An 18,669-nucleotide genomic window follows, 5' to 3' on the forward strand; every position below is an offset into this window, starting at 1 on the left:
GTTGATACAGGATAGCTAAATAGAAAAAAACTCTGTCTTTACTTTGTTAGTACAGTTGGTAGAAAAATAGATGGCCCTTTGGAGCATTATGTAAATATGTAACTGCAAAACAGATTGGATATGTAGTAACCAGGCATTAGATTAATGTGTCAATCTGCAGTACAAATAACAGCCACTGATTTGGTAATTATCTGAAGAATGGGGCTGGAGAATGTAACCACTCTCAAATGTATAGAGGAAGCTATGAATGAAAAATTATAGTTTTAACCATGTTTTAAAGCTTATTAGTGTTTGTTTACAAGTACATTGTTTACAACGATTGATCAAGTCAAGTTGTGTGCACTTTCATTTGGAGTATAAAAAGCTTATATTTTCAGTTCTTATGGGGTATGACAGTTAAACTAAGCACATGAGACATTTATAAGCTATATTCTTCAAGATTCTAAGGGTATAAATCATTAATTTAAAAGTATATATCATACATTTATATCATTCATTTAATTTAACATCATCCTTCCCTCTTTGAATAACCACATTCGCATACACATACAAACCCATACATTGTGATAAACACACAGCTCATGCACAATTTTGATGATTACTTATTAATATTGAAACAATAACCAAAAGTATTAAACACAGCAATCCAGTTCTGTGGGAAAATGACAAATATTACTCTATTCCTTTGTTTCATAGGCTATTTCAAACGATAAGAAAAATGAAGTCTAATATATATTCCTATAGTTTATAGTTTCAGTCCCTGTGGTATACGAACACTTGAATTATCTGTCATGTCAGATATCTGCTTTAGAAAACGAGCGAATGGTATTGCTTTATAGGGTCACTAACATCTACTGTAGCTGTGTTGGATTTGAATCAAAACATTGTTTTACTCATTTTAAAAACTCAATTGATACGACGTGAAAAATTCAGCAGCATGCGCGCTGTTTTTTTGCCTGGACAGTTGCGCCGCAAAGGTTGAACAAGCAGTTTGCCTCCCAAGTTCACATATCCGGTTTATGCCAATATTTTATCAAAACAAGTGCTATGTTCCGCCGTGGGAGACGTTTTATATGGCTAACTAATCTAATCCATTTGTAATGGATTTATTATCGTCACAGATATCAAGAGATAACCATTTATTGTCTGCGGAACGTTTACGCAGAGCGGGAGAGCTAATCCTACATGGGTTAGTTGCTCGACTAGCCGGCCATCAAGTGGCTTGATAGAGTAATGCAGGTGTGTGCGCGCGTGTGTGGAAAGCATCTGATCTGGAACGCTGTCTTTTCCCGCGCCCACCTTCTCTCTCCCCTCTCGCCTGCGCGCTCCGACCCGCTCGCTCTCCAGCCGTCGCCAGGAGCAGTGTGTGGTAGGCTACAGTTTAACAGCAGCAGCGCTGGCTTTCTAAAGAAAGCTTAGCTCTCACTTTTCTGTCTGTCTTATTACCGCTCTCATTGTCTCTTGCGACAGCGGGAACGGAGCAGCCACCTACTCTCCTCCTCAACCATTTAGTATGAGTAGTATTATTATTTTTGCTGCACACAGATGTATATTTTAGCACTTTTTTTGGAGGGGGGAACCCCGCTTCTAACGGAATTTGTTGTGGCTGTTTTGGTGTCTTCTCTCTTTCAGTTCACTTGGGGCCTGTATTTGGAATAAGAAAGCATTGCTGTTTCTGACTGGAGAGAAGGAAGATAAAACTCATCTGGATTTCCTAAGGAATTTTATCTGGATGCTTTGGTAAGTGGTAATTTGCGTCGCATACAAGTACTTCAGGGCAGGCTATCACAATATGTCGTTATCAATTGATAAATGCCTGTTTGTCGAGTGTACAATTACATCACTTACTTATCATTCTCCTTTTTGTCATTTAAATACAGTTACCGAGGCTTTTGAATTCATCAGCCGGGGTATATAGTAAGTAGAATTTAGACTTTTCCTCGCATTGTTTTTTTGCAGAGATGTTGCCTACTTTTATAAATGGCGGGTTTATGAATTGTGTAAGCTATTTTAATTGCAAGTTATGTAGGCCTATTGTGACCTGATATTATTGACATGCCATGGCATAGGCACACAAAGCGCACATTTCAGCCCATCATGGAAGTGCGATGTCGGATGCTTTTTAGACGAGCACTTGTTCACTATGCCCTTATATTATACGGTCGAAGTTATGTTATCTGTTCATAATCATATATATTCGGCTACCTACACTCTCCACCAATTGCCAAAATGCCAGCACTTCCCTTTTCAATATGTCATCTCTGCCGTACAGTTACTTATCTTAGCCTAGGCTACTTGTCTTCAAAAGAGAAGGCGGAGAGCTGGTCCATGTATGCCTATTTGTTGTCCGCATGGAAGCGATGCTGTGTTGCACCCCTTTTTTAAGATGCAAAATATGCCTATCGCTGTGAAGTTGCGGGACATGTGTGGAAACTTCTCTTGAAATGGGCTGCTGTATGTGTTAGGGAAGTATATTTGGAGGAGGTGGGGTGTGTAGGCTATGTATGTGCAAACTTAATCACTTGGGAGTGTTAAGTTATTCCAGTGGTGTGTGTGTGTGTGTGTGTGTGTGTGTGTGTGTGTGTGCGTGCGCGCGCGTGCTTTCGTATGTGTGTGCATGCGTGTGCACACGCAATGAGGTGTGTGGATGGATGGGTGGTGGCTGACTGACTGAGTTTGCTGGTTCTCGCTGCTCTCCTTTTGACAGACAATGTACATGTCAGCTCTTATGGTTGAATCACTGCTGATGCATATGAAGAGGCTTGCCCACTGCTGCACTGAGAGGGGGCATGTTTGTTTTCACTCAATCAATGTCATGTGAATCTGCACTGTTCTGATTTTGTACATTCTGTGTTGCATTCTTTCTCGTGGATAGAGTTGAGTGGGTTAACCCACATAATTGTTTCTCAATTTTACTCAGATTAAAACAGTGTCATATGCAATGGCAGTGTATCAAATAAAAAGTAAACAAATTAAACGCCTTTATGAAACTGCTGTTGGCAGGGGCAGACTGGGACAAGAAATTGGCCCCGGAATTTCTAACACACTGATCCATTTCTTTCCTCGAGGCCCCCACACCAGCCCATTTTTTTCCCTTGACGTTCCCATTATTAGCCAGAGAATGGTCATTTTGTACACAAAAAAAACTAGTTAGACACCCACAGGCAGACTGGCCATCTGGCATTTCGGGGCAAATGCTAGATGCCAAATGGCCAGTCCGCTTGTGGCTGTTGGGCTTAACCATTGAAACCCTTGGATGGGGATGCTAAAACCACCTTTTGGTTAATACTGTGCTTCCTATACACCTATACACAGTTAGATGTGAAAGAAGGCAATGGAAAGTCATACAGCTCTCTGCTGTACTGCAGAGTGACACAGGGTTATTTGAGAATGACCGCAAATACAATGTGATAGCCTTATTGGCATCCCTGTCCCTGGGAGATGGAGGGAGGATAGTGTTGCCCATCAATATGGACTACATGGAGTCAAGGCATGATATATGCAAAATAACATATTGTCAACTGTGAATGTACTATCTATCTATCTGCTTAGCTGGGCTTCAGAATGGTGAAAAAAAATCTAGTAAACTGGTAAATTGTTGGAATCATGGAAATATAATGATTATTCTAATTATATAGTTGGAATGCATAACAATAAATTAAAAAGCCAGGGAGGAATTATTGTGTTTCCCAGGGGACCCTAATTAGATGTTACATTACTTGTTTTCTATTGCTTCATGTAGTTAACTAGCGCTATCTAACATGTTCATGTTTTGCCTATTCCTCTCTGATTGAGAAGATACCGTTGCACAAACTACATGCTGATCTATGTCTACACCAGCACTGGTGGTGAAGGTGGGCAACATTCCCTCTTCAACCTTACATCTGATTCTCAACACAGGGGCCCCACAAGGGTGCATCCTCAGTCCCCTCCTTTACTCCCTATATACTGACGACTGCATGGCCTCACACAGTTCCAGCTCCCGCCATCAAGTTCGTTGACGACACGCTTGATTAAAAACAAGAAGGGTAGTCATTTGATGTCCTTCCAGCTCCACTATTCTCTAGATAGTAACACAGAAGCAAAATATAAAGTTAGTTTTGCATAGCCTATTCTAGAATCAGACAGTTTAGTAAAGTATAAATGTTTTCTCTTCTTTAAAAAAAAAAAAAATGTGTTGAATTTTTACCCCTTTTTCATGGTATCCAATTGTTTAGTTGCTACTATCTTGTCTCATTGCTACAACTCCCGTAAGTTCTCGGGAGAGACGAAGGTTGAAAGTCATGCATCCTCCGATACACAACCCAACCAAGCCGCACTGCTTCTTAACACAGCGCCAGCAATCCCAGAAGCCAGACGCACCAATGTGTTGGAGGAAACACTGTGCACCTGGCAACCTTGGTTAGCATGCACTGCGCCCTGCCCGCCCCAGGTGCGCGATGAGACAAGGATTTCCCTACCGGCCAAACCCTCCCTAACCCGGACGACACTAGGCCAATTGTGCGTCGCCCCACAGACGTCCCGGTCGCGGCCGGTTACGACAGAGCCTGGGCATGAACCCAGAGTCTCTGGTGGCACAGCTGGCACTGTAGTACAGCACCCTTAACCACTGTGCCACCTGGGAGGCCTTGTTTTCTGTTCTTATGGGTATCTACAACTTCAATTAGTATATACAGGCCTCATTGAAGTACAGTAAAACTCCCTGTACTATATACCATGTGCACACCAATGGTTTACCTGGACATATTGGTACTGCAGCTCCTTCACTCTGTCACTATTCCTCTCAAATGGCACCTTGTACTGTTGTTTCATAGTAATTAGATTTTTCCCAAAACTCGATGTCTATAGTGGAAATGCTGACAGAATTGATATTTGCGAAGATATTGTTGTCATTTATGATTGCACTTTGGATCTCCATTAGCCTGATGGAATTGTTGGCTTTATATTCCGCATACATATTTTACAGTACATTGTGATTTTTAGATTTGCATATAGCTTTACAATAGTTGCAGTATTGTTGTAAATGAAATGCTGTCACAAAAGTAAAGAAGGAGTACATGTTTACCTGTTTTCCCTACGGAATGTTTGCACAATTGATGACACTGGACCTGTTTTACATTAGGCTGTACTCTCCGACCAGCCTCTTCCATTGTAAGACCATGGTTCATGACATGGTCCACCCTTGTGGCTCTGATTTCATCACGGACTCTTATTATTTGCCTTCGACCTCTTTCTCTATTATGTCTTCCCCTAACACCACCCCCACGCATTCTTACACATCTTCTTATTTCTCTTCCACCAGCATGTAGCTGCTGTTCAGGTTTGTGATGTTCCTCCATGTTCATAAATGGTAGTATTGTGCTGTGGGCAAGCTCCATATATATGCTTCCAAACTTGATTGGTTGATTGGTAAGATTGTAATTCCTATTTCATTACTATGTCAGCTGGCAGGTAATTTGCCAATTTAGCAGACATCACAAACATTCCATGTCATAGATATTTATGGAGTATACATGTATGTCTGACTGATTTTGATAATTGAATGGATAATTTTGCATGTGATGCCTTACACAATGAAAGAATGTTTAGAAGTTGCGAAGAGTATGACAGTTTCACTGGGAATCAACTCATCAGTTTTATCAGCATGCCACGTGCATGTAGTTATTGGGCAAATTGTAGACAATTGTACTTCCTCTTTTGCACACGTGCCAAAACTAGAGGTCGACCGATTATGATTTTTCAACGCCGATACCGGTACCGATTATTGGAGGACCAAAAAAGCCGATACCGATTAATCGGCCGATTTTTTAACATGTATTTGTAATAATGACAATTACAACAATACTGAATGAACACTTATTTTAACTTAATATAATACATCAATAAAATCAATTTAGCCTCAAATAAATAATGAAACATGTTCAATTTGGTTTAAATAATGCAAAAACAAAGTGTTGGAGAAGAAAGTAAAAGTGCATTATGTGCAATGTAAGAAAGCTAATGTTTAAGTTCCTTGCTCAGAACATGAGAACATATGAAAGCTGGTGGTTCCTTTTAACATGAGTCTTTAATATTCCCAGGTAAGAAGTTTTAGGTTGTAGTTATTATAGGAATTATAGGACTATTTCCCTCTATACCATTTGTATTTCATTAACCTTTGACTATTGGATGTTCTTATAGGCACTTTAGTATTGCCAGTATAACAGTAAAGCGTCCGTCCCTCTCCTCGCTCCTCCCTGGGCTCGAACCAGGAACGCAACGACAAAAGCCACCCTCGAAGCAGCGTTACCCACGAAGAGCAAGGGAAACAACCACCCCAAGGCTCAGAGCGAGTGACATTTGAAACGCTATTAACGCGCGCGAACTAGCCAGCCATTTCACTTCGGTTACACTAGCCTCATCTCGGGAGTTGATAGGCTTGAAGTCATAAACAGCGCAATGCTTGACGCACAACGAAGAACTGCTGGCAAAACGCACGAAAGTACTGTTTGAATGAATGTTTACGCACCTGCTTCTGCCTACCACTGCTCAGTCAGATACTTAGATACTTGTATGCTCAGTCAGATTATACGCAACGTAGGACACGCTAGATAATATCTAGTAATATCATCAACCATGTGTAGTTAACTAGTGATTATGATTGATAGATTTTTTTTTTTAAGATAAGGTTAATGCTAGCTAGCAACTTACCTTAGCTTACTCCATTCGCGTAACAGGCAGTCTCCTTGTGGAGTGCAACGAGTGCAACAGTCGTTATTGCGTTGGACTAGTTAACTCTTAAGGTTGCAAGATTGGATCCCCCGAGCTGACAAGGTGAAAATCTGTTGTTCTGCCCCTGAACGAGGCAGTTAACCCACCGTTCCTAGGCTGTCATTGAAAATAAGAATGTGTTCTTAACTGACTTGCCTAGTTAAATAAAGATTAAATAAAGGTGTAAAAAAAAAAAAAAAATACCGATTTCCAATTGTTATACGAACTCGAAATCGGCCCTAATTAATCGGCCATTCCGATTAATCGGTCGACCTCTAGCCAAAACACTTACAATTTGCTTAAATGAATAAGAAATTAAAATCTGGTGTGAACAAGAAACTAATTATTCAGAGATTTTACTGTATTGTTTTGAAAAAATAATTATTTTTCGAGAATTGAGCCAAAGCGATTGAGAAAAACTGTAAGAAACAAAGTATAAATCCGCATTGTTGTCACCAACATCTTTTTGCATCTGACCACGCAGACAGAGTGAATGGCATGACAAGTGCTTGTGACAACTGCTCTCCTTGAGTGACAGTGGGCAGGGCTTGGTGTGGAAAGCACATGGGGAAGCAGCATGCAGGAGGAGAGGGAGAGAGATGACTCAAGTAACAAACAGAGTCAACTATGCAACTGACATTACATGCGCCAGAGTTGCATATCACATTTAACAAACCAAACATTGAAATACTGTTATAGAAGGTAAAGTAAAAACCCAAACCGGTCTGTGCATCAATACCGGTATATAGTCAAATACGGTATAGCACCCAGCCTTAGTCAAGCATGTCTTGATAGTTGCATTCAATTCGTCTCATCTTTGACCTTGTTTGATTGAGGAAAGTCAACTGTTCCTTTTAGCAGCACGGCAAGATCACACACATGATTGACATCTGCAACCAAGTGTCGACGTTCACTCACTACCAGAAACGATGTTTCACACACATTTCCTTACACATCTACAGTATACAGCTACAGTATTATGTAACATAAAAAGACAAAGCAATGACTTCGAAAGCAAGCAAGAGAACATTGAGGGCTATTTCATCATGCAGTCACCAGTCAATTTCCAGCAGTATAGTAGTTTCGCTTGTGGAAACGTGCTAACAAGAACAGGAGTGTCTTACTGCCCGTGGCAACAGAGAAAAATACATAAATCCCTCACAGCAATTGGAAAACAAATTGGCATTGCAGCATATAAAGTATACACCATTACTATCTCAGCTATCCCTTCCAGGTTGAATTGCAATTTGGCTGAAGCATTCATGAGACTAGACCTTTACGAGATGTAAGGGAAAGGTCAGTTTTCCCAGAGAAAAGGGATTCTCAACTTTCTTTTACTCTGTGAAATTTTTAGTAGAACGCTTTTAAGGATTAGTCCCAGGTAAGTATTTTTCCTACCATCCATTCCAGGCTCCTGCAGTCCCATTTCATAAATTGCACATCATTCAACAATTTTCTGTCATCTTCGCCCTGAGTGCTACACCCTGAATCTATTAGCTGGCCGTGCATCCGTCATTGTTGGAGGGGGCTTTAAGCAACAAGACAGAAGGAACGCTCTTGCCCATGTGCTTGCTGAGAGGTGTGCAGTACATTAAAGTGGACCTCGATCATAAGCCCGCTGCTGGCGGACGAGCGTTAACTCCACATTTCTGCAAGGCTCTTCCCCCGCTTAATTATCCTTCAACACCGATAGCTCAACTGTGTCGAGAGAGAAGCAAGCTATAATTATGTTTTATGAAATTCTTCCAGGTGACATAATCGGGCCATGGCTAAGTGATAGCTGAGGTCACAACAGCAGCAAATAAACAAGTGTCACACTCTAATTTTACTGGTAATCGACTTTAATATGTAAATGTTTGTTTCCATGCTGAGACAATTGTCTGAATTCACTAACGAGCAGGAAAGTGGAAGAATATGGATAATGAAATTGCCCATATTCCCAGCCACTGATAGCAGACATGATCTACAGTAGAATCATGGCATTGACTCCACAGTTACTGTACAGGCATATGGAAGGTACCACATCTGGTACTGCTATGATGTTCTCATGTTGTCATCTACATACTGTAACTAACACGCCTTGATTATAAGCCCATTTGTTATGACACATCAGATGCCCAACTCCTAGGGGACGTTTTATAATGAGGATGTACTGACAGATAATTAGATACACCTTGCGTCGGCTCTTTCAGGAAATGTTGATTCATCCTAAAATGAAATGTTTCTCTCTGCTAACATGAAAGAGATCTCTCCCTCTGTCACATCACCTTGTCTCTCACGGTGGTAACATTTTTATATATTTATCCATCCGCTTCTAACACTTTTAGATGTGGCGTGTTTTCATTAGGGGGCTGACGTCTCTTAGCCACTGTTTCCCATCACCTGAAGAGTGGCTTCTGGCTTTAAAATGGGACAAAAAATATGTGGCCCCCCCTGGTGTTGGCTCTCGGAGGCCCCTGAGCCCATTGACTCCTCAGACGGGCTCATATCACAGGGTGTTACCATTTTATGGCTAGTGGTACAACTGCTCCCAGACTTGGCAGCTGTTTTAGCCGGCCGTGTTAGTGCATTGAGAAGCTTGGGTGCCTGTGTGTGTGTGTTTGTTTCGAATGGTTGGTTGTGGTGGAGGGGCCATGTTGATTTACAGCCTGAGCCCTCGTTCTGATTCTTCAATACATACATCAGCTGTCAGGAGATGTATCGTTTGATGGATGCACATGCATGTAATCAACCATTTTGTGAACATACTGCATACAGTACACTGTGCATGATCAATTGAATTCACACACAGGCCAAAAGACTTGCAGGCAGACACAAATATAACTCATTTTTCTCTGGTGTTGATTGAAAAAACTGTGTGAAATGAAACCCCTCACCTACAGTACACGTCTGCCCAAACGCTTATTTATCAGTCGCTTGGCGCTGCTCATAAATCAGACGTTTATTAAGTTGTTAAACGACTACTTCTGCCTATCGCAAGTGACATCAGTGCCATTAAGTCTGATGTATACGACACGCTAGGAGGGAATATGAGCTATTGCCGATGCTCCTTGCATTATTCAATTAAACAACTTGATACTTAATGACTTTTGTTAAGCCCACTTTCCCTTTATTTCCTCTCTTCTTCAACCCTCCCTCCATTCCTCGGTGGCGTTGCTCTCGTGAAATTTAGAAGAGCAGGGATTGATTGCAGGGATGAAACACAGGGGAGTGAGGGAAACACTGCAGCGGATCTATGTTGTTGAGGATCAATTCTTGCCTTTGCATACTGTAGAGACTTATACCACCAGACTTAAGCTTTATTCGTTACTCGGCCTGAAGTAAGGCTAGGAAACACTGTTTACTTCCATGCATCCAAGCGTGTCAAAGGCAATAACGTGTACAGCTTAACCCAGGGCATAGCATAATTTATTTGTTTGGACTCTGTCTATATCCAGTTGCCTATTACATTCAAAGCAATACAGGGATCATCAACTAGATTGAGCCGCGGGATGATTTTTTCTTGAGCGGATGGTCAGAAGGCCAGAACATAATTATAAATAATTTGTAGACTGCAAATTGACTGCAAAAAGCCCAAAAATATATAATATAGAACTAAAACATAATAGTTTCAAACATAGCTTACATTTGTATATGATCACATATATCTCTATTATGCGTGGGAATACTTTGGAACAGATTTCTAACATTAAAATCACTTGGAGACGATTTGCTGGTGTTTTTACAAAAAAAAAGAATCTGGAACCCTGCCGTAGGGTTTATTAGAATATGTAAGTAAGAAGCAAGTGTAGTTGAACTCTCCAGTAGGTAATTTTTGTGGAAAATATATATTGGCTTCTGAACCTGAAGGAAATGTTGTGGCTGTGTGCACTGCTCAGCACACTTTGAGCCCTGCTGAAGTGACCAGTCTTTTGAATTGGTATTGTACTTTTACCTTGTTACATCATTTCACTGGAAGGCAAGTAGTGCCTCCAACCCAGGCTCAGCCAAGCATTCTTTAAAAAAAATTCACCTCAACTGAGAACTGTGGTGGATATGTTTCCCCTCCTGTAGCGGACTTTGCTTTTGCCTGAAGGACACCAGCAGCAATCTTGTGTTCACCTTTCTGTCAAACCTGACAGGATCTCGCAAAAAAACACAAAAACTGACGGAAAGAGAAAAGACAAGAAAAGGGGGACTTGGGAGCCTTGAGCATCACCATGTTGTCAGAATCTAGCCTATGTGTGGTTGGTTTGAGAACTGTTCTAATTAGCGCCAAATGTTACCTTGATAGATCATGGCCACATGCTGCTGTATTAGGTGCTAGCATGGCTAATGATTTTTCCTAAGGGCAAATGTCAACCCCATCATATATTTGGACCTTCTTTGTGGTCTGCATGTAGAGTACGACACCAGATTTCTTTTCATGCTCCTCTGAAGGGATTATTTTGCTCCTAGCCGCTCTGAAGGTTTTCCAACGGGAGCGATATGTTGAGTGTTAGCATTTTGTAATCCGTGAGGAACCGAGCAGGAGAAAGAAAGTGAGAGGGTTTAAAAGGAAAGAATATTGCAGGCGTGCCGAAGCCAGGACACTCTGCACAGCTCCATGAAAGCTATGATCCCTTATTGATGTCACTTGTTAAATCCACTTCAATCAGTGTAGATGAAGGGGAGGAGACAGGTTAAAGAAGGATGTTTAAGCCTTGAGACAATTGAGACATAGATTGTGTATGTGTGCCATTCAGAGCGTGAATGGGCAAGACAAAATATTTTGAATGGTGTATGGTAGTAGGTGACCGATTTGTGTCAAGAACTGCAATGCTGCTGTGTTTTTCACCCTCAACAGTTTCCTGTGTGTATCAAGAATGGTCCACCATCCAAAGGACATCCAGCCAACTTGACACAACCATTGGAGTCAACATGGGACAGCATCCCTGTGGAATGCTTTCAACACCTTGTAGAGTCCATGTCCCAATGAATTGAGGCTGTTCTGAAGGCAAAACTCAATATTAGGAAGGTGTTCTTAATGTTTTGTATACTCAGTTTTTTCTCCCTTATGGTCTAGAATGACTAGCCTGCTGATACAGGTTTTGTTGGAGATTCTACCAGGGTTGGTGTTAATTACATTTAAATTCAGCCAATTAAAAAAAGATTTGAATTTCTATTCCACTTCAATAATGGAAAAAGTTCCATTTATTTTCAATGAGAGTTTTGGAATTGTTACATTGTTGATGGAATTGATATGATCCTAACTCTGGTATTGACCTTTCTTCCCTCTCTGCTCTGTCTCTGCTCTGTCGTATCAAGTCCTTTCAGATCAATTACCAGGAAGGAGAGGGGATGGGGCAAGGATGGTATAGGAAGAGTATTGGGACGTAGCTGTTGTGCTTGCTTACCTCTCCCTACCAGCAGCCTCGGGGCTCTCAGAGCTCTGCTCTAATTAGGCCTCAGTCATTTCACCCTCTTACTTCATGGCTGATACTACAGGGAAGTTGTCGGCATACCAGGGCATGCTAGCATTTCTTACTGACACCATGATGGGTACATTTGGTCTTTGTTACAGAATATGTGTGCGGATTTGTTGTAGAATAAGTATGGTGGTTTTGTGGTCAGACAACTGTGTGAAAGGCTGCTGCAGTGTACTGTACTTATACAAGTGATTTTGGTTTTAAAGGAACGAGGAGATACTATAATTGATGGACTACTGTTTTTGAATGTTTTCATAGGTATTTGTATGATACATTTATTGTTAGTTTAGGAACTGATGATTTTGCATATTGTTTATTAGGCAATATGTATTCTGCTGAAACCACATAATTGCTTTAATTAAACCTTACAACGATTAACCTTAATACTGTTGCTAAATTAGATAAATGTATTAATTTTGTGACGTTAGCAGTTTCTTATAAGACAATGACTGTTCCACTTAGAATATATTTTTGTTATTAAAATCTCACTTTTTCAAGATAAACATTTTGAATGCGTTTTAATCGTGGTTATATTGTTATTTCTATATACGTTTGTTGCACTTTACTAAAATCGCAAGAGGTCTTCAATTCTGCTCATAGCACAAATGGCCAATTTTGCATTTAAAATGTATATGGATTTCCAGGAGAGAAAATGTCCTTGTTCCGTGTGGCTCAGTTGGTAGAGCATGACACTTCAAATGCCAGCGTTGTGAATTTGATTCTCGGGGGGAAAGTATGAAAATGTATGTACCTACTACTGTAAATTGCTCTGGATAAGCACGTCCACTAAATTACATAAATGTAAAAGATAATCCTGAGAAAATGACATAATTGAACAAGATGTTTGAAGGGGATGCGTATTTCACTGAATGGGACTCAGCAATGTAAATACAGCAGTTGTGGGCGTATCGCTGCCCATGGATTCCACTGGGCATTAGGGTTCTTTGTCTTTGATTGCTTCGAAAAGAGGACGGTTTTTGATCATGCCCTACCTCGGACATAATGAATGACAGCTCAGAAAAAGGGAGAGTATCATCTGTACAGACAAATAAGCACAGGAGAGTAACCCAGCTGTCATACCACCCTGCATCCCATTGCTGGCTTGCCTCTAAGGCTAAGCAGGGTAGAGACTGGTCAATCCTTGAATGGGAGACCAGATGCTGCTGGAAGTGGTCTACGAGGGCTAGTAGGGGCTCTCTTCCTTCTGGTCTCAGAGAGACATCAATGCCCCAGGGTTATGAGTACAGGTGCTAGCTCTGGTGTCCTGGCTAAATCCCCCACCTGGCCTCTCATAGTATCTCGGCCACCTAATCATCTCCAGCTTCCATTTGCTCATTCAACCTCTAAAGGAGAACTCTGTAAACTTACCTGGTAAAATAAGGATTTCAGATTGAAAAATAAAATAAAATGTGTTAGAACCAATTACACTGAACCTCTTTGAGCTCTCTCTCCCCCCTCTACCTTAACAGCATCGTACCAGTAGGTGATCGTCATCGGCGACCAGTGACGAAAATGGTAAATTCAGTTTGACAGAGAGGGCTGGTCTCACACTGAGGGAAATTGAAAAGGGTTATCATAGCAGAAGGCCTAAATGTCGATGCTGGGCTACAGAGCTGCCAGGATGAATGAAGTGCAGGACATACGCTGAACAAAAATCTAAAAGCAACATATAAAGTGTCGGTCTGATGTTTCAATAGCGAGCTAACATAATAGATCCCAGACATTTTCCATACGCACAAATAGATTATGTATCTTAGTGTAGATCATCCATCCATCTGACAAGTGTGGCATATCAAGAAGCTGATTAAACAGCATGATCATTACACAGGTGCACCTTGTGCTGTGGACAGTAAAAGGCCACTATAAAATGTTCAGTTTTGTCACACAACACAATGCCACAGATGTCTCAAGTTTTGGGGGAGTGTGCAATTGTTATTCTGACTGCAGGAATGTCCACCAGAGCTGTTGCCAGATAGTTTTTTGTTAATTTCTCTACCATAAGCTGCCTCCAACATTGTTTTAGAGAATTTGGCAGGCAATAGCTGCAGAAAAAGAACACAATTGCATTTTATCAATGGCAATTTGAATGCATAGAGATACCGTGATGAGATCTTGAGGCCCATTGCTGTGCCATTCATCCGCCACCATTGCCTCATGTTTCAGCATGATAATGCACAGCCCCATGTCACAAGGGTCTGTACACAATTCATGGAAGCTGAAAATGTTCCAGTTCTTCTATGGCCTGCATACTCAGCAGACATGTCACCCATTAAGCGTGCTTGGGATTTTAATTTATTTAACTATGCTAGTCAGTTAAGAACAACGTCTTATTTACAATGACAAGCTACACCAGCCAAACCTGGATCAATTGTGGACCGCCTTTTGGGACTCCCATTCACAGCAAGTTGTGATACAGCCTGGATTTGAACCAGGGTGTCTGTAGTGACACCTCTAGCACTTAGATGCAGTGCCTTAGGCCACTGTGCCACTCGGGAGCATGCGCTGGATTGATGTGTACTACAGCGTGTTCCAGTTCCCTCCACTATCCAGCCATTAAAGAGGAGTGGGACAACATTCAACAGGCCACAATCAACAGCCTGATTAACTCTGCGAAGGAGATGTGTTGCGCTGCATTTGGCAAATGGTGGTCACACCAGATATTGACTGGTTTTCTGATCCACACCCTTAACTTTTTTAAAGGTATCTGTGACCAACAGATGCATATCTCTATTACCAGTCATGCGAAATCCATAGATTAGGGCCTAATTTATTTATTTCAATTGACTGATTTCCTTATATGTTCTGTAACTCAGTCAAATCTTTGAAATTGTTTCATGTTGGATTTATATTTTGTTCATTATATTTTAACGTGGACGGTGTCAAATTTAGATGAGTACACTATATCGTAACATAAAATTAAGCGGACTCTGAGACATGAAAATCTAACAGAAAAATTAAAAAATTAAACAGGAAAAAAATATGTCCATCTAGTTCAGGAGTTTTACAAGGAAATGGAAATGGACAGACATACTATAAGTATTTTCACAATGAAAAAAGCTAAACTTGGCAATTTCACTGAGTATACAGAGCTGAGTAGTTAGAATGACTTGTGATCATTGACAATGAGATGATTTAACGTAATCATAAACAGTCTGGGCTTTGTGCTTCGGATGTCTCACAATCTGGACGAGCTCCTGTGTGTACAATTCACTCAATCCCACACACGCATGCACGCATGCACGCACACACACACACACACACACACACACACACACACACACACACACACACACACACACACACACACACACACACACACACACACACACACACACACACACACACACACACACACACACACACACACACACACACACACTCTCATCTCCCCTCTGCTGGGCGGTTGGCTCTGGGCGCCCAGCAGATCTGGCGGCATCATGAGTGAATAACAATGAGGGCTTTGGGGGATCAGTTCCCCAGGAAAGCTCCATACTTGGAAGGGTTTACGCAAGTCCCAACTTCTTGAGCACTGTGCAGCCTTAAGAGGACAAACAAATGGTACCGAGGAGTTCCGACTCGCCAAAGGGGATCGCATCTGTTCACGGGCTCTCTGTTTTCACTCACACACATTCCCTGTGCTCCTACACACAAGCCTGGGATATGTGTGTTGGATCTCACATGTGCCCATGCATGCCAGGCATGTGTTTTTATGCTGCATCACGCCGTCACTCACTTTTCCCTTCCATTTCTGAAGATTATTATTTATTTCATGTGATTAGTGATTCACATCCATTGTGAGCTGGTTCTACTCTTTTTGGCAATTTATTTGTGGTGGAAAACTGAATGGGTCGAGCATAACACAACAACCGTTACCCAGAGATATTGGGGCTACATTTTTTTATTTAACTAGGCAAGTCAGTTAAGAACAAATTGTTATTTACAACGACAGCCTACTGGGGAACAGTTGGTTAATTGCCTTGTTCAGGGGTAGAACGACAAATTTTTTACCTTGTCAGCTCAGGTATTCGTTCCAGCAACCTTTCGGTTACTGGCCCAACGCTCTAACCACTAGGCTGCTGTCTCTTTCGCACAAAACACAAGTGGATTTATGGCTGATTTAAGAGGAAGTCGTCAATTTTGTTACAGTCAACTCTGTTAATTTATTTGGAGCTTAATAGGCACTTACTATAGTCAGATTTGATTTAACCTCTTGTGAAAACATGTTTTTTATAAAGTTGAAAATGTGCTCTTTATAACATAATGTTAAAATGAGGTGAAATTGAATTTTTTTGGGACCAGGCTACATTTCTCAAAAGGCATCGATTTGGTGGAATGACTTTCTTTAAGCAGGGCCAGAGACATGCACGGGTCTGGCTGCTCGCGGGGCTCATTTGCTGGTCTCTTCGATATATAATGGCACCAGGCTCCCGCTAAGATCCGGCCCAAAATCCCTTGCTGCTAGGTGTATTTTTAGAACAAAAAAAAGAGTGTGAAGCTCTCTGCATGTGTGCCGACTGAATTCCAAAACTCAACCCATCCAAGGCTCAGCTTTTAATCAGCAGCATCTGGACTGTGGCTGCTTAGACGAAGAAAAAAGGTGAAAACAGGAGAGAGAAAAAAGCCATTTTTGTTCTCTGTTGGTTAAGGTCATCGCATAGCGGTTTTAAAGCCAAATGGGCGAAATACAAAGACAGGCAAAAGAGGCTATTTCACAGTGATTTGCAAATATCCAAGATGATAGGAGACGTGACAAAAATGGACACAAAGAAAGACAAAAAAGGCCTTGGGCACTTTCTCAAACCTATTTCTTCCTGGGTGATACAACAGAAACCCTTAGCTTGTTGTGTCATTCAAAACAGGCCCCGAACTAATCCCCCCCCCTTTCTTCCTGTAGAGCACAGAAATACATGATAGATAACATTAGTATCCATCGAGTCGGAGGAAGGGAAAATCGATGCAAGGTGAAAATTGAATTTGCCCAAAGAGCCTTTAGGCAGAGTGCAATTTGAAAACACATATTTTATTTTCCCCTGGGCGTCTAGAGGGGTGGGAAGAGATGGACTGCAGGTCTAAGTGGGATGGAAAAACTGCAGTGGTTGAGTGAGGGTGAGGGTATGCTATGATGCTATGCTATGGTTGGAACTCCCCTTCTATCTAGCCTAATGTGCCTCCCCTTTGATTGCTTAATTCGGTAAGGGCCATGCGTACCTTATCGGATCATATCAAAGGTCAAAGGCGTCCTGTAGACAAATCAATCTCTCCGTCTGAGGAGGCACTGAGGAAACACAAACGGAGGGAGAGACAATCCATCGTAAGGGCCAAGAGTGAACGAGGGAGGGGAGGGAGAGGGGGGGGGTGAAAAAAGAAAAACGATGGCATCTGGTGCCTGGAGTGAAGTGAGGAGGAGAGTGAGAGATTGAGCGGAGTTGGGGAATGTGATATGATCAGAGAGAAAGGGCGTTTATAGTGGTTGTGAGATAAAAGCTTTTTCGAAGTAGAGGAAGGGAGATTACAGTATGGTCATTCAAGTTGATGATGAGGCAGTTATGACTGGATGCCGGTGTCATTGACATGGTAGTTATGGTATGAATGGATTGAAGACTACCAATAAAACTGGTTATGGTAAAGACAGAACATGAATTTACGCTTGTGCTTGACTGAGGCATAATGTCATTAATTTCCCATAGTTTCTGTATTTGACGGTATTTTCATTCATAATGATTGTCCCATGTGGTGGCTAATCCATTGGCTGCAAGCCTTTTCATGCCTCACTGATCCCTATTGAATATTGTTTCACTCACAGTGTTTTCCAGCCGACAAAGACTAACCAGTAGGCCATGAGCCATCCGTGAAACACAGATTTCTAGGACCAGTGCACATTCTCTCAAGAAAAAAATCTATCAAATTAAATATATGATTGAAATGTTGTATTCATAGTCTACATCACTGTTAGCCTTATATATACTGCACAGTATTAGCTAAACGGCTCTGTGCCATAACAAACCTCTTAGAACTACCTCATTAAGATATAGTCATAATTAAACCAATGGTGCATAAACATTCTAGTGGTGGGCTGGCACCGGTCCTGGGCCAGGTTTATAGGTGATGATAAATCATCCACAGTTTATTGCTGGCAAGATGGTTAATTTAGTCCCCCGAGGGTGTAATTAGTTCAAGTATATCTGGGCACAGTGCAGCACATGTAGAATGGTGCCCTCTGTTTCCTCCCGTAACACTAAAACCCTCTGCGTCAATATTCACCTTATCCTGGCCTCGAGACACCAACATGGACGCTTCGTGGGAGATAATGTTTGCTCAACCACCTAAACTGCAATGAGCTACAGTGGATGAGCTAATCATTTTCTAGTCAGGTTGGTGCCCGGTCGGCCCTGGCTTTGCAAAATGTTAAGCACATTGCCCGCCATGAGAGAAAAGGCGTTTCTCAAGACAAAAAAACACATCTTTGGACAAG

The 18,669-nt window shown here is 41.5% G+C and overlaps 1 protein-coding gene across 29 annotated transcripts in view; it reads left to right on the forward strand.

Annotated features, from left to right (window-relative positions):
• The first annotated feature begins 1,354 nt into the window (after positions 1–1,354).
• LOC109906508 (receptor-type tyrosine-protein phosphatase delta-like) overlaps positions 1,355–18,669 on the forward strand; it is a 643,472-nt gene continuing 626,157 nt past the window's right edge. For 12 of the 29 annotated variants that reach the window (XM_031792046.1, XM_031792048.1, XM_031792041.1 and 9 more), the window contains exons 1-3: positions 1,356–1,511; positions 1,633–1,740; positions 1,881–1,917. The gene's annotated coding sequence lies outside the window, so the exon portion shown is untranslated. Of the gene's footprint in view, positions 1,512–1,632; positions 1,741–1,880; positions 1,918–18,669 lie in introns of all 29 variants that reach the window. The other 17 variants (XM_020504229.2, XM_031792038.1, XM_031792037.1 and 14 more) reach the window with 4 other exon arrangements.

The sequence above is a fragment of the Oncorhynchus kisutch genome, linkage group LG16 (assembly GCF_002021735.2).
Source record: "Oncorhynchus kisutch isolate 150728-3 linkage group LG16, Okis_V2, whole genome shotgun sequence".
NCBI lineage: Eukaryota > Metazoa > Chordata > Actinopteri > Salmoniformes > Salmonidae > Oncorhynchus > Oncorhynchus kisutch.